Source organism: Populus euphratica, unplaced genomic scaffold (assembly GCF_000495115.2).
Source record: "Populus euphratica unplaced genomic scaffold, PopEup_1.0 scaffold800.1, whole genome shotgun sequence".
Classification (NCBI taxonomy): Eukaryota; Viridiplantae; Streptophyta; class Magnoliopsida; order Malpighiales; family Salicaceae; genus Populus; species Populus euphratica.
In genome coordinates, this window is record NW_011500659.1 from 54,825 (window position 1) to 70,560 (window position 15,736).

Sequence of the window (15,736 nt, forward strand, 5' to 3'; positions counted from 1 at the left end):
TTTCGGTTTGGATTGCACCGACATCTCTTTTCTAATTTTGGCCATCTCTTTATCCTTGCAATTTAAGTTCTTAAAGTCATCAATCAATCCTTTCATTTATGTGATAGGCCTGCATTTAAAATGAACATTTACCACAAATTAAAGGCATCTTATATTATTAGATATATTATTATAAAACATGATTTAGTTGAGGAGCTATTGATACTTTAAATGCAAAATGATGATATAAAATCATGATAAAAATACACTTTTAAGTACTAATCAGTATGTGAACAAGCCAACTATGCATAGGAGGATGCCATCATCAGAGGACCAGCTGCATTATTAGTCCAACAAGGACTAGGTGAGAATCAGGAGAATATATGGTATTTGGATTCTATAGCTAGCAATCATATAAGAGGTCAATGAGATCTATTTAAAGATCTAGATGAAACTGTAAAAGGCCAAGTTATTTTTTGAGACACCTTCAAAATTCCAGTGAAAGGAAGAGACAACATCTCAATCCGTTTAAAGAATGGCGATCATAAATACATTGCAGATGTTTATTATGTTCTAGCTATTAAGCATAACTTGTTGGGTATAGGCCAACTTCTGGAGATATGTTACACTCTTATTATGAAGAACTATAATCTAATAATTAAAGATTACAATGGAAGATTAATTGCCCATGTAAAGATGTCCAAAAATAGAATGTTTCCTATAAACATCCAATATGCTGCCGCAAAGTATATGAGTATCATCACCAATAATGAAGAATGACTTTAGCACCTAAGGCTTAGACATCTGAATTTCACAAGTCTCAAAATGCTTGTAAGCAAAAGGATGGTCAAAGGTATGCACCACATTGATCATCCAGATGAAGTTTGTGAGAGTTGTGTCCTCAATAAACATTACAGATTCATTTTTACTAAAGAAGTCAACTGCAAAGCAAATAAGCCACTAGAGTTGGTGCACACAGATATGTGTAGTCCCATAAAGCTTATGTCAACTGGACAAAATAGTTACTTCCTTATTTTCATTGATGATTTTAGCAAAAAGACATGGGTATACTTTCTAAAGAGAAAGTCAAAAGTATTCAATTGTTTTAAAAAATTTAAAGCAATTGTTAAGAAGCAAAGTGGTTATAAGATCAGAACCGTGAGATCTGATCAAAGTGAAAAATATACAGCAAATGACTTTGAAGCCTTTTATACACAACAAGGCATCAGACATTAGACAACACCAACTTATACACCACAGTTGAACAATGTAGCTAAGAGAAAGAATCAAATGATTCTTGACATGGCAAGAAGTCTATTTAAAGCAAAAAGGTTGCCCAAATAATACTGGGCTAAAGTTATATCATGTGCAGTGTATTTACTGAATCGTTGTCCAACCAGAAGTTTGCAAGATGTCACTCTTGAAGAAGCATGGAGTGGTCACAAACTAAGTATTACTCATCTTTAAGTCTTTGGTTATGTGGCATATGCAAAGATTCCAGATGCAAGAAGGACCAAACTCAATGATAAAAATGAGAAATGCATCTTTGTCAAATATGGTGATAGAAAGATGGGATACATGCTGTATAATCCCATCACAAAGAAGGTGATCATGAGTAGAGATGTTATCTTTGAAGAAGATAAATCTTGGTAGTAAAATGATGATCAAGAAGAAGTAAAATGGAGCAATATTGGTTTGATCTTTGAAGACGAAGTGGAAGTACCAACAGTACTTGCAAAAGGTCTAGTAGATAAGCCACAAAGTCCGACACATAGATTCCCTGTATTCAACAGGAGAAACACACTAGAATCATCATCAACACCAACATCAGCATCCTTATCAGAAAGACCATGAAGGATGAGAAATTTAGAAGAGTTGTACGATGCCACTCAAGTCATGAAAGATACAACTTTATTTTATCTCTTCGCAGATAGAGACCCACTTAGCTTCAATGAAGTTATCACGGAAGAGAACTGGATAGATGTAATGGATGAAGAAATACATGCTATTGAAAAGAATGACACCAGGAAGTTGACTAATCTACCAGAAAATAAGAAAGTAATTGGTGTCAAATGGGTCTATAAGACGAAGAAGAATGCAAAAGGCAAAGTACAAAGATACAAAGCAAGATTAATGGCAAAAGGCTACAAACAGAGAGAAGATATTGTCTATAAAGAAGTATTTTCTCTAGTAGCCCGATTAAAGATAATCAGACTGATGATCTCACTAGCTGCACAACATAGATGGAAGATCTATCAACTCAATATAAAGTCAGCATTTCTGAATGGTTTTCTAGAAGAAGAGATCTATATTGAACAACCACTTAGATACACTGAAGTTGGAAATGTAGGAAAAGTATACAAGTTGAAGAAAGCCCTCTACAGTTTGAAGCAAGCTCCGCATGTTTGGAATACCAGAATTGACAGGTATTTTCAAGGTAATGAATTTGAAAAATATCCATATGAACACACAATATATGTGAAGAAAGAAGCAGATGGCAGCATATTATTTACGTGCCTATATATTGATGACTTGATATTCACCGACAACAATCCTACCATGTTTGAAGACTTTAAGAAAAGCATGATACAAGAATTTGAGATAATAGACATTGGTCTAATAACATATTTTCTTAGCTTAGAAGTAACGTAGAAAGAAGAAAGGATTTTTGTATCCCAAAGCGGTTGTGCCAAAAATATTCTTGAAAGGTTCAAGATGGAAAGCTGCAATCTGGTATCAACTCCAGTTGAGAATGGAGTAGAATTGAGAAAGAGTAAAATTGGAAATGTTGATCCAACTTACTTCAAAAGCTTAGTAGGAAGCTTAAGGTAATTGACATATACTAAATTGGATATACTCTACGGAGTTGGACTCATCAACAGATATATGAAGACATCAGACCAGTCTCACTTGAATGCAGCTAAGAGAATTCTTTGCTACATCAAAGGAACAATAAATGAAGGTATATTTTATACCTCAAGTGAAAACTTCAATCTTTTTGGCTACTTGGATAGTGATTAGAGTAGAGATCTGGATGAAAGGAAAAGCACAACTGGATTTGTCTTTTTCATGGGAGATATATCTTTCAGATGGTCATCCAAAAAGCAATCGATAGTAACGTTATCAAGCTGTGAAACTGAATATGTTGTTGCCAACTCAGTTGTATGCCATCTAATATGATTAAGGAATCTGTTGAAGTTTTTGGGATTTCCTCAAGAAAGTCCTACAAAAATTTATATTGATAATCAATCAGCGATTGCATTAGCCAAGAATCTAGTGTATCATGAAAGAAGTAAACACATCAATGCACATCATCATTTTATTCGAGAGCATATGAAGAACAAAAAAGTTGAACTGATATCTTGCAAAACAAATGATCAAGTTGTAAATATATTTACAAAGCCATTGAAGGGAGAAATATTTATCAAACTAAAGTTCATGTTTAGTATGACATCCCTCGATTGAGTTTAAAGGGGAGATTTGTTGTGGTAAACTCAATCAACCACTTACTACCACCTGCAGCCACCTACTATCAAACACCACCACCAGTTGCCACCTACTATTAACCACCACCACCTGTAGCCATCTACTGTCAACCACCACCACTTGTTGCCTCTCAATTTATGTATAAATAATCTATTAAGTTTGTGTTATTAAGTGTGAGAAAGAGTAGAGAGAAAGAGAAGATGTGTATTAAGATTGTATGTTTTGATTTTGTAAGCTTTTATTTGTAATAAAACCATGTGTTTTATCCCCTCTAAGTGTTCTAAAGCCACCACCAGTGGTTTCTCCCACCAACAAAAACAACATATATTATACCAATATTTTACATCTAATTTATAATGTGGTATATTAGATGAGTTTGTTAATTAAATGATATTGTGTATGTTGTCTTATATTACTTGGAAAAAAGTGGTTTGATTGTAAAAAAAAAAAAAATGGTGTGTGTATGCGTTTATTTCATGTCTAGTATAATATAGTATAATACAATATATTTTAATGTCTTCTTATTGATCATATTGCAATTATGTAAAATGTTTTCTCAGTAAGTACTCTAGGTACTAATCTTGAATGGCCTAGTTATCTCAACTTTCAATTCTTGTATCAAATAGTTTATGAGGAAAAGTAAATATAACTTGGGGTCATTATAGAGAAGCTCATGAATTATATATGGGATGTGAAAATTTAAAATTAGTATGTTTATATTATGGTGAAGCGTTTACAAGTGGAGGGATTAATCGACTCAACCAATACTTAACTCAAACTAAAAGATAAGTGAAACAATACTGCAAATGTCCTCCAAATATTCATCATCAAATGCTTTTGAAACTTTAGGGGAATGTTGAGAAGGAGATAAAAAAAAACTACAAAAATGCAAGCAAATTTTAATTAGTATAATGCACAACAGATGGATAATGAAGAGAGGAATGTTTACACAATTAGAAGATGATGATTGTCGCACATGCATGTATAGTACAGAGAGATTCTCAATGTAAGGGATTGGTTGTGACTAGGATATATATTAGCACCTCTAGGACATCTTATCTGAGGTAAACTATATTGTGTAGTTAAGATGTTGTTTAAGGGTGTTGATATGTTCCTAGCTGATGATCCATATATACCCTAGAACAAAAATTTACATTCATGAATAATTATGGTATTTTAAATTTATTATGAATTTATATGCTTAGATAAATCCTTATAGGAAGAATCTATGTAGGTTTCATGACAGGGTTTGCCTATCCTAAAAGGCAAAAATATTTCTCACAACTCATATATTGTGGTGAAAAATACTCTCAATTAACATTGATAAATATTAAAAAAAATTTAAGAATTTTTTAATTAATTTTTGATATTTAAATACCATCATACTTGTAAATCCAATATTTACATCAAATATTGACTATGAATTTTTATAAAAATAAAAAAGAAGAAGAAAACTTAGGGTTATTGAAATATTAGTCAAATCCTTAAGAAATTTTACAAACTTTTATCTTTTATCATTTTTCTTTTCTTTAATCATTTATTTAACACAAAATAAAATAAAATGCAAACACACACACATATTCTTTATTTAAAAAAAAAACATTTATCCCAATTCTTAGATTCTTAGATGACTGTTTAATTTTATCCTAAATTTTATCCCATTCCATCCCAATCATAGCTCAACCAGGAAAAAAAAAAGATGGGAAGGGAAATGAAAGATGGATGGGCATACTATGTTAGCGTATTATAATCATGTTATGAGTTGAATTATAAATTTAATAGGTTGACATTTAATATAATATCATTTTGTTTTGCAATTAGACTAATCAAATTTGGAAATTGTTAAAACAACAAAGAACCAAAAAAAAATTATCAACTTTATTTATGATGATTGATGAAATTATATTTAAATGATGATTGATGAAATTAAGTTGAATTGTCCAGTGCTTTATAAGAACTTCAAATCCGGAGAATCCGTGAAATGGACTTGATTGCCACGGGCTATCATATTGGGTTTGATGGGCGATAGGCCGATATTGCCTTCTTAATGTCATCTCATGTCGAATCCATCCCCTCCCGCGGGCCACGGCCGGGGATTGATTTTTTGAAACAAATACTACACTTTCAAAAGATTTTATTATTTATTTGTTTATTACGAAGAAGAACGATGTTATATATCATTGCTTTAGATAAAAGATTCCAAACTCATCCTTTATTAGTTGATCGATGACTTTCCTAATTTGATAAAAGTGGTCATTGATGAAACTTGTTTTTGTTATAAAGTTTGTATTTGGCTTTAACATTTTGTGCTTTAGTGATTTTTTTTTAATTTTATATTTATTATTGTTACTTATTTTTAGATTCCCACACAAAAAATAAAAAATATCAAAAAATCATATCAAAAAATATTCGGAAAAAAATTAAAAAATAATAGAAGCTAGAAAAGAATGCTGGAATGCAAAAGAAGATCAATACTAATTGAAAAGGCTAAAAAATACTAAAGATTGAAATTTGATGGTATATTTTTAACTAACAAGAGTCCTATTAATAAGAAAAATTCAATTTGAGAAAGAAAAGTTCAAAATCAGATGTTTATGAATTCAATTAAATTTTATCCAAGGTTTAATTGAATTTATGAAGGGTTTGATTTAAAAAAAATTAATTTTTAAGTCAATTTAGATTTTTATTAAAAGAAATTAAAGTTTTCGGTTCCAATTATAATTTTAAAGAGTTGGTTTGGTCAAATAAAAAGTTTAATTATATAATTATTGAAGTTTGATAATCAATTAAAAATTTAATTAAAATAATCTGAAATTAAAAAATAAACCGGAAAAGATAATAAAATCAACCATCCAATTATAATTTTTCAGGAAGGTTCATTACAAAATTATAAAAAAAACCAATGACCAGATCATAAGTATCGAATTTTGAAACAGCGTCGTTTCTTGAACACTATTCATTGTCTCTTCCATGTAGCCGTTTACAGCATTAAGGCTGAGGCATTTTCTGTAGCATGGCGTCCGTTATGGAGCATGCTTTAAGGTTTTGATCCCTCTATATGCAGATTACAAGCCTGCCGTTACCAGCACAAGCCCATCTCTGGCCTATAAAAGCAGGAGAAGAAGACTGAACAGGGGGAAGAGGTGGAGAGACAAAACAAAGAAGAGGGGAAGAAAATAAGGAGGGAAAAAAGAAAAAAACATGAGCTGAGGGGAGAGGTTTTGACACACGAACGGAACACAGAAAAAAAGGGCAGAAAGAAGAAGAAGAAAAACAGAGAAGAAAGCAACGAGACGGCAGGAAAAAAAAACCAGATAGAAGAGAGTGTAAAGAAGAGAGAGGCAGAGGGAGTGAGCAGAATAAGAGAGAAAACAGAGAGGAGGCGAAACTAATAGAGGAGCCGAGGGACCGTGAGAGAACGCGACACCAACAGAGGAGTTGAGCCACCATCTGCTCTTTCTTTTCCAGAACGAGGGAAATAACAAAGTAAGCCAACACCACCATTGGCTTCACTTTCTTCAGAACCAGGTATGCTCATTTCCTCTCTCTGTCTTTACAAGAATTGATGCATGTTAGTCTAAGAAAACAAAAATAGAGAGAAAATGCAAGAAAACTAAAAGAATCAATCTACACTTTAAACACGGGCTCATTTTCGCATATAGCAAAAACGAGCATGAACAGTGCGAAAGTAATGTAATTATATTTACACTGTTCCATGTACGTGTAAAACTTTAGCTTGTGAATGGATTCTTTGGGTCACCAGCATGGATCAATAATCATGCATGAGAGTGGCTGGGTCCAGCTGAGTTACATAGGCCGGCTTAGGTTAAGTCTAAAAATAAAATAAAAAGTATTTAAAAATTTTTATTTGAAATTTATGATTTTTTAAAAATTTGACTATATTTTGATTAATATTTTGTATTTTTAGTGAAAATACAAATCTGGTATTAAAATATCAAATTTTTATAAAAATAAAAAAATATTCTTTTTTTCATGCATACGACCAAGTCATTCAGAAAAAGTCATAATCCATTTTCATACAATAAAGAAAATTTCAAAAAAATATATATTAGCATGCATTTTGGCTTTAATAACCAGTTTATTAAAGTCACAAGAACTAAGTCAATATTTGAAAAACTAAAAAAAAAATTATTTTGTTTTCTTTTATTATTTGGGGTGTGATCTTATACGTAAGATGTATTCTAGATATTAAATTATTTTTATTGATGTTAGAATGGTTGGGTTTTACCCAATTAGATAAGGATCTCCTTGTCGAGAAAGACTTTTCTTAAACCATAGATAAGCCAACAACTAAAAAACACGACAAAACCTTAGATTTTATCAAATAATAGCTTACCTTAAGTAGGGCATATATGAGATGTTAATACCTTTCCTTTACATAATCAATCCTCGTACATAATCTCTAAGACTAATTATGGTTCCTAGTAACCAAAATACTAAGTAACAACTCCATTCTATTTTTCCACATATAAAAGACAAGAATTCTTTGTCTCCCTATTTTCCTGATTTTTCTCATAATACCAACACCTAGGATTTAAGAGTAGATGTTTTCACCACGACGACGCATAGGTGTGACATTTATGGTCATAAATTACTCAATTTATTTTCTATAAAGTTATTGTAGTTTGAAATATATATCTAAACATTACTTAATTTTATAATTATCTATTATTATTATTATTATATAACTAATTAAAAATTAATTTTAAAAAAAATAAAGTTGTTAGACTTATTGGAGTTCATCACCTAGATCATGAATTTCATGGTTAATTCGAGAAAACCAGGTCGTTGAATATACCGTATTTTCTAAATAGAAAAGCCAAGATGATTTTTTTAAAAAAGTTATTTTTAATTGATTATTTGGGTTGTTTTAGACCCTCAAATAAATTGCATTAGGTCGTGAAAACTTTTATATAATTTAATTTAAAATCAAGTTAGGTAAGAAATCAAATTAAAAACTTTCAAACTTATCTATTAGATAAATTTAATAATAATACTAAATATTTTTTCATGGACTGAAGTTCAAAAAGATTTTAATTCTAGCTGCAACATAAGGTTATGATACGGGATAATAAATAATAATAATAATTAAAGCAAGAAAATAAAGAAGCTTTAAAGAAAGAAGAAAGCTATAGAAGAAAAGAAAAGATATTGGAGATATGCAAAGTCTGCATATTTTCATTAATCATTAAAACTTTTTAACATTTAAAAAGTTAGGATATAATTACTAAAACTCTAACTAGAACAAGCAATTGGGCTTATGGCCCACTAAATAAAATACTCAACAATAATTAAATCAAACCAAAAAAAAAAAACTAAATTAATAAACCTCAACTAAAAGTTCATATAAATTAAACTCAAAAATATAAGTTAAAGCCCAATTACTTAATTATTTGGGCTATCCTCCATCGTTTGTGATCATACACATGCATAAATAATATTTCAGGTTCAGTGTCCCCATCAATTCTCTCAGGATTGGAAGAACTCGACCTCGTCGAGTATAGGTCAAGGGGACTCTGATAATACTCTCAAAGATAAAAATTAAGCTATTGTGATGTCTCTTTGATGATCCAAATATAGTTTGAATCTAGCGTCGAACTCATACACTAGGATTTGCTGAAGTTCTTCATCCCTAGTAAAAACAACTTGTGTATTCAAAGTAGCATTATTATGTTCATTTTGTGCTAGAGATATGGATAGTGAGGTAGGTGACACGACTAAAAGATTGTTGTTTTCTCCCAAGTGCAAGAGTGTCGAAGTAATAAATAACCCAACAAGACCGGGGTCGAACCATAAGGAGGTTAATTGTACAAATTATAAATAACAATAATACAACAATAATAATAACAACAACAACAACAACAACAACAACAACAACAACAACAATAACAATAACAATAATAATAATAATAATAATAATAGTAATAACAATAATAATAATAATAATAATAAAGAAAAAGAAGGAGAAGAAGAAGAAGACGATAAGAACTTTGAGATGAAATATTAATGTAAGGATTAAACAATGATAATAACAAATGTCAAGGTTAGAGGTTAGAGGTTCCACTAATGGTATGTCAAACAAGTATAGTATAAACTCTTATTATTCAATTGGAAACCACACACAAAGGAGGCTTCAATCATATTATAGATTGTTAACATGATTACATTAGTCATCTTATTCAATTAATGCTAATACTTGTAAATATCATCAAACATTCATGATTATAACTTATGTTAACAACAAATCAAGTTCCTTTCATAGCTCAGGTATCGGTTATAACATACAGTATGGGCTATGAAAGTGCCAAGCATTTGTTGTACCAAGTGTTATACAACATAAATCAAGATTAGTCATTTAACAAGCAAAGTATTAAAGAGTGAACAAGATAACAAATACAAAACATGTTAATATCAAACATTAAAGTCCATATTAAGTTTACACTAAAATTATTCTTACACCATTAGTGTAACCTTTTCACCTTGCATAATAAACTTAGCTAGACATAATGAAAGAAAGAAAAATAAATAAATAAAATAAAAATATAAATAAGATAAAAGTTAACTAAGTAAAGGAAAGGAAATGAAAGGCATAAACTTGATATTAATGAAAGAAAAGCATAAACATTACAAAAAATACAAAGAGAGAAATTAAGAGCATGATCTTGATCTGGAAACCAAGATGCCTAAATGCATGGCAAATGCCTCCTTTTATAGGCCAAAATTAGGAACTATTGATGTGATGACTAATTGATGAGTGGGTGGCCAACTCTTGACTTGGTGACAATCCTTATCTTCTCTTGTCTGCCCAAAACTTCATTGATAACATCAAAATTGGAGCCACTCGAAAACATGAAAGTAGTAGGCAATTGTCTTAGATTTCTTGTGTAAAACATTCAGCTCATTTTGACTTCTAGAACTCCAGATATGGCCAAAATACTGAACAGTGCACGAGCTGGAGGACAGATTCAGGCTTCTTTGTTGTTGCTATAATTTGGACTTAAAAATAACCTTTTTAGATTTGAGCTCCATATGAAAGTTGTAGGCCTATGTCTTACCTTTCCATCCATAAAAGTAGACCTAAATATGAGATCTACAGCTCTAGATATGATCCAATTACTAAACAGTGTTCCAGTTTGGACTGCATCGACATTTCTTTTCTAAGTTTGGTCATCTCTTTGTCCTTTTAATTTCAGTTCTTAAATTAATCAATCAATCCTTTTATTTATGTGATAGGCCTGCATTTAAAATGAATATTTACCATAAATTAAAGGTATCTTATATTATTATTATAAAACATGCTTTAGTTAAAGAGTTATTGATAGTTCAAGTGCAAAATGATGATATAAAACCTTGATAAAAATACACTTTTAAGTATCAATCACACCCCCCCAACTAGCTTATTACTAGTCCCTAGTAATCAAACATTAAAATAGAAAAATACTTTACAAATTCCACAAAGCAAGGTAGTCATAATTTAACTTCCATTAATTTATCCAGATAAACAAACTCTCATTAAATTTATGTACCTGCTCAATACCTCTTAACAAGATATTCATAAACCTTTCTTTTGTGCTCAATGTATCAACACATAATTACAGGGCTTTTCTTGGAAGAAAACAAAATTTTTGTTCTAATGTTTAAGGTTAACTTCCTTGGGTTGAGATTATTATTTTTGTCTTTTTTTTTTAATATATATACATATAATTTAAAATACCATGCATCTTTAACCCATGTAACGAGCTTTTGGCTAATGACTCCCAGACCAGTTGGTTGACACGATCAAAGAGTTGATGTCTTATCCCAAGTGCAGGAGTGTCAAAGTAAAATAACCCGGCAAGACCGAGGTCGAACCACAGGGAGGTGAATTATATAAATTACAAATAAGGAAAAAGAGTTGAAGAGAATAATAACAGAAAAAGAGTTGAAGAAAGTTTTGGGATGTGATATTGATGTAAGGATTAAACAATAACAAAACATATGTCAAGGTTATAGGATTCACTAATGGTATTTCAAATAAATATAATATAAACTCTTTTTATTACTCAACTAGAAACCACACACAAAGGAAGTTCTAATCGGATGATTTCTCGTTATTAGCTCATTATAAATTACTAACATGATCATATTAATTATCTTATATAAGTAGTACCATACTTATAAATATCATCAAGCATTCATGTTGCTAGTTTATGTTAACAACAAATCAAGTTTCTATCATAATAACGATTTCGGCCGAAAACTATGAAAGATCAAGCATTTGATGTACCAAATATTATACAACACAAATCTAAATTAAACATTTAATAAGCAAGGTATTAAGAATTAGTAAAATAAAAAGATAAAACATGTTAATAACAATCTTTCTTGGATATAAACATTTAAAGCTCATGTTGAGTTTATATTATACCTATTCTAACACCATTAGAGAAACCTTTTCACCTTGACATAATTAACTTAGCTAAACATTAAGAAGGAGAAAAACACAAATAAACAATATAAGAACATAAACATAATATAAGCTAACTAAGTATAGGAAAGGAAATGAAAGAGCATAAACAAGAGATTACTATAGCATAAAAGAAAACTTGAACATTACAAAGATGTAGAGAGAAAGCAAGAAGATAACTTTGATCTGAAAATTAATATGACTAAATACATGGACAATGTCTCCTTTTATAGGCTAAGTTTCAGAACTATTGATTGATTGAAGAATTGGTGGGCATCCATTGATTTGGTGGCTGGTTTTTGACATTAATGGCTGCTGTTTTTTTGATATTGTGGGCTGATTTTTGATATTGTTGGCTGGCCAAAACGTCATTGCTCACATCAGAATTATAGCCAACTGAATTGTGGAAGCTGTGGGCAATTGTCTCAGCTTTCCATAAAAAAAAAAACCAGAGCTCATTTGGACTTCTAGAACTCAAGATATGAGCCAAAAACCGAATAGTGCTTGAGCTGCAGGACAGCTTCCGACATCTTTGTTGTTGCTAAGATTTGGGCTTGAAAATGGTAGAACTGAGTCTTTGACTTCATATGAAAGTTGTAGGTCTATGTCTTACCTTTCCATCGATATAAAATGGACCTAAATCGGATATCTACAGCTCCAGATATGATCAAATTACTGAACGGTGTTCGAGTTTGGAATGCACCAGCAACACTTTGCTAAGTTTGGCCTTCTTTTTATCCTTTCAATTTCAATCCTTAAACTCATCAATCAATCCTTTTATTTATGTGATAGACCTGCATTTAGGATGAACATTTACCATGAATTAAAGGTATATTATATTTTTAGACTTGCTAATATAAAACATGCTTTTGTTAGGGAATTTAATGATACTTTAGGTGCAATATGATGACATAAATCCTTAATGAGAATGCACTTTTAAGTACTAATCATTGGTCTTAGGGCATTAGGTGTTAAGACACCCCTACGAACTTAGTAACTCGGGTCGTAGATACTGATATGTAGATAATGCAATGTTTGATTCCCTTAAGTTTTTCTCCTCAATCCATGTAACAAGCGTTGGGCCAATAGCTCCCAAGTTAGTTGACTTTAGGGTATTAGGTGTTAAAACACCCCTTCGGGCTTAATTGCTTAGGTTAGGGAGGCTACGAAACCAAACTTATCTACATTTTTATTATTATCATTTTTTTTCTTTTTTTTTGTCTTTTTTTTTTCTTTTTATTATATACTATCCCTTTTTTCTTAGTTGTTACCTTTAACAAAAGAACATAAATAATGTAATAATCCAATATGCAACCCACAATCATATGTTAAAGTGTGTGTGTGTGTAAATTAAGGTTTAAGAATATATGTTAAATAAGTATATGCGCAGAATTAAGTGATAGTAATGCAAGAGTTTGTAAATCTGAATATTTCAAGAAGTATTATGATAGACCTTGTTACGAATAATTACTAAAATGCGTCTCAAGAGTCATAAAAAGTTATCCTTACTCTGTCATCATAGTAACAACAATTTTGCACATGCTTTATGAAATAGAAAACACAGTTAGTTTTTTTTTTTTAGCTACTACCCTACCCCCCAACTAAAACGAGACATTGTCCTCAATGTTTAAAGGTAGAAAGATAGAGTATAGAAGATATCACCTGAAATAACGAACATTGATAAACCTGGAACATACTGAAACAAATATAAGAAACAACAAAACACAATAATAAAACCAAAAGACACAAAGGTTCACAAATGAAGGCTCAAATCCAATCTAAGCTTTTTACGGCTTTCCTTAGTTAACCAATTTATACGACTCATGGAAGGATCAATTACAGGAATGAAATATTGTAGTTGGTCAATCAATTGTTCAGCAGTAGCAGCAGAGATTATGATTTGTCATACAGAAGATGTTAGAAATTCCTGTTCCACAGCATGATCAAGAAAAGACAACAACTTATCATAATAACCATTAACATTTAACAAACCTATGGGTTTATGGTGAATGTATAGTTGGGCCCAAGAGGAAATATGAAAGATCTCTTCTAATGTGCCTAGACCACCTGGTAAAGCAATGAAGGCATCAACATGGTTAAACATTGCATTCATTCGAGCCGATATTGTGGAGACCTGAAGTTCCTCTCCAATTGTTTTTCCAATGATGTCTCCTTGTGCTAAAGCTTCGGGGACGACCCCCAAAACTTGACTACCTCCTAAAATGGAGCTATTGACACACCTTCCATCAACCCAAGATTGCCTCCCCCATACACTAAATGAATCTTTCTCTCAGCTAGCACTTGACCAAGATGATTTGCTGATTCTAAAAACTCCTTTTCTTTTCCAGGACTAGATCCACCGAAAACACAAATACTTCTTATGTGATGACTTGAGGAACTTTCCATTTCTACACACTTCTATATTTGATAAATGTATGGGTTGAGTGGAAATGAAAGGAAGGAAGAGAGGATTTTATAGATGAGAAATTAAAAGGGCAATCATACCACCTATATGTAGGCCAGCTGGAGTCTCACACACTCTCTCTCTCTTTATATATTTATTTATTTTTGAAAAAGCATGTCTATGTATAGGTAGTTATGATTGTGGCTCATATCTTCCCTTGGCTTTACATCCAAAAACGACTTAAACGCCCTCTATGGGTCGGGGATATGCTTCCCATCCAGTTTTCTTAAAAACTAGCAAACAAGGTCTTTTTTAGTTAGATTTCCAAGACTAAGTCGATCATGTTCTTTATGAAAGTGGTGCCATAAATCATGAATTGCACGATGCAAATCTCCACTAGGATGCGTCTCAAGAGTTAATAAAAGATTATCTGAAGACTCCTTACTCAGGCCATCCTTAATGAATTGTATTTTATCTTCACGGTTTATAGATACCATTCCTAAAGAACGACATTGTGCATTACAAGTCCATTTGGCACATCGATGACAGACTTTCAGTCCTGTTGCATGACGTTTCTTTGTAAAAATGCTTTTACCTGTTCCAGGCATGTATGAAATGAAGGAATTTGAGGACTCACCTGATAATCGAACCTTTGCTTCAATCAACCAGCGAATATCTTCAGGAATTTCATGATTCATTAACAGCCTCAATCTTGCACATCTAGCACGGTAAATTTTTGTAATCACATTCTGAGGTTGAGCGGGAAAATACTTTTTCAATTTTTCAAGATTAGTGTCCATTTTCAAATGTTAATTGGAAGAGAGATTCAAAGAATTACACAAATATATACACAGATATCAGTTATTATGGGAAACTGAAAGAACTGACTTAAGTCACGGAGTACCGTTGTCCGCCATTTGACCGGGGTGAGAGAAACTAGCAAAACTCACTCAAAAAGAAACACAAAAACAATGTAAGAAAACAAAATAATCAACCTTTATCTACAAGATCATTCACACCAGTTGATTCATTTTCACTAAGAAAATTATCAAAGTAAGCTTTCAAACGATGTCCATTTTCCTTAAAAACATTGTCATTCATTGAATTCTCAATATCACAGGTCCCATAAGGATTGCTCCATCTTGATCTTAGCTCTCTAGGGAATGCATAGAGTTGAGAATTATAAAACAAAACATTTTGACCAGTATCAATTGTTTGACAATTTTCACAAGTTTTGCAGAATCCATGCGTGTCCTTAAACATGGTGGGCCAATAAAATCCATTTTAAAAGATTTTTATAGCTGTCTTTTATGACAGAAAATAACTCCCATATACTTCAGAATGACAAAATTTAATAACACTACTTACTTCATTGTTGGGAATGAATCTTTGAAATATTT

General features: G+C 31.4%; 1 protein-coding gene across 1 annotated transcript in view; it reads left to right on the forward strand.

Moving 5' to 3' along the window:
- The window catches only part of LOC105115895 (late embryogenesis abundant protein 1-like), an 83,552-nt gene that overhangs the window by 46,471 nt on the left and 21,345 nt on the right, over window positions 1-15,736 (forward strand). The gene's annotated exons all lie outside the window — the stretch shown is intronic.